Here is a 2297-nt window from a genome sequence, read left to right as displayed (position 1 = left end):
GGTCAATGGGGGTGTACCGTAAACCAGTGGTTGCCAAACCTTTCCATGTCAAGGACCCCTTTGACATGCATTAGGCCACACGGACACCCATTTAATGGCATTGCTATCTCTGGGACCCCAATTTATATTGTGAAATCAATGTTCATTTAACTCTGAGAGCGTACAAATGGAACCAAATGGTTCCCTAACGGGTCCATTTGTCACAGACCCCACATAAAGGGTCCATTTGGTTCCAAACTAGCATTTAGCTGGGGATCCCCTGGAACTCCCTCAAGGACCCCTGGGGGTCCCCGGGACCCCACTTTGAGAACCACTGCCGTAAACTATATGGCCCCCGACCCATGTCAGAATGTTTTGGGTCTGATGATGCCCAATCCCGAGAGCCCTGTACACCAGTGGTTCTCCATCGGTCTATGCATGGCTGTAATCCACGTAACTCCAGAACCGTCCGTCGGATAGCCGGTTGTCCAGAACCAGCACAAAAGCCTCTGCCCGTGCGTAAACTTTAAAGACCTTTATGCCTCGGAGGACGAAGCCAACTCGGCTGCTGACAAATCATGACAATGAACACAATTTTCTTTGGCCGAACAAATAATTAGAAAAGAAGAAGAAAAAAAAGGGTTATACCCTGCCCTTTTTTCTTCTTTCTAATGATTTGTTCGGCTGGGAAAAAATTATGGGAAATTCTCTTCCGTGCCGCTCATCGGGGGCGGCACTGCGGCGCGACGCTCTACACCGCTGTGAGGGTCCATTTGAAGAACCCCCCTCAAGGAACCCCCCTCTCTATAACGCTGTGAGGGTCCATTTGAAGAACCCCCCTCAAGGAACCCCCCTCAAGGAACCCCCCTCAAGGAACACCGAGGATCCATTTGAAGAACCCCCCTCAAGGAACCCCCCTCTCTATAACGCTGTGAGGGTCCATTTGAAGAACCCCCCCCTCAAGGAACCCCCCTCTCTATAAGGCTGTGAGGGTCCATTTGAAGAACCCCCCTCAAGGAACCCCCCTCTCTATAACGCTGTGAGGGTCCATTTGAAGAACCCCCCTCAAGGAACCCCCCTCTCTATAACGCTGTGAGGGTCCATTTGAAGAACCCCCCTCAAGGAACCCCCCTCTCTATAACGCTGTGAGGGTCCATTTGAAGAACCCCCCTCAAGGAACCCCCCTCTCTACAACGCTGTGAGGGTCCATTTGAAGAACCCCCCTCAAGGAACCCCCCTCTCTATAACGCTGTGAGGGTCCATTTGAAGAACCCCCCTCAAGGAACCCCCCTCTCTATAACGCTGTGAGGGTCCATTTGAAGAACCCCCCTCAAGGAACCCCCCTCTCTACAACGCTGTGAGGGTCCATTTGAAGAACCCCCCTCAAGGAACCCCCCTCTCTATAACGCTGTGAGGGTCCATTTGAAGAACCCCCCTCAAGGAACCCCCCTCTCTACAACGCTGTGAGGGTCCATTTGAAGAACCCCCCTCAAGGAACCCCCCTCTCTATAACGCTGTGAGGGTCCATTTGAAGAACCCCCCTCAAGGAACCCCCTCTATAACGCTGTAAGGGTCCATTTGAAGAACCCCCCTCAAGGAACCCCCTCTCTATAACGCTGTAAGGGTCCATTTGAAGAACCCCCTCAAGGAACCCCCTCTATAACGCTGTAAGGGTCCATTTGAAGAACCCCCCTCAAGGAACCCCCCTCTCTATAACGCTGTAAGGGTCCATTTGAAGAACCCCCTCAAGGAACCCCCTCTATAACGCTGTAAGGGTCCATTTGAAGAACCCCCCTCAAGGAACCCCCCTCTCTACAACGCTGTAAGGGTCCATTTGAAGAACCCCCCTCAAGGAACCCCCCTTTCTATAACGCTGTAAGGGTCCATTTGAAGAACCCCCCTCAAGGAACCCCCCTCTCTACAACGCTGTAAGGGTCCATTTGAAGAACCCCCCTCAAGGAACCCCCCTCTCTATAACGCTGTGAGGGTCCATTTGAAGAACCCCCCCCTCAAGGAACCCCCCTCTCTATAACGCTGTAAGGGTCCATTTGAAGAACCCCCCTCAAGGAACCCCCCTCTCTATAACGCTGTGAGGGTCCATTTGAAGAACCCCCCTCAAGGAACCCCCCTCTCTATAACGCTGTGAGGGTCCATTTGAAGAACCCCCCTCAAGGAACCCCCCTCTCTATAACACTGTAAGGGTTCATTTGAAGAACCCCCCCCTCAAGGAACCCCCCTCTCTATAACGCTGTAAGGGTCCATTTGAAGAACCCCCCTCAAGGAACCCCCCTCTCTATAACGCTGTAAGGGTCCATTTG

Source organism: Electrona antarctica (genome assembly GCF_951216825.1).
Source record: "Electrona antarctica genome assembly, contig: scaffold_377, whole genome shotgun sequence".
NCBI classification, from domain to species: domain Eukaryota; kingdom Metazoa; phylum Chordata; class Actinopteri; order Myctophiformes; family Myctophidae; genus Electrona; species Electrona antarctica.
The sequence above is the reverse complement of the archived record's forward strand: the minus strand, read 5'-3'. Positions refer to the sequence as shown.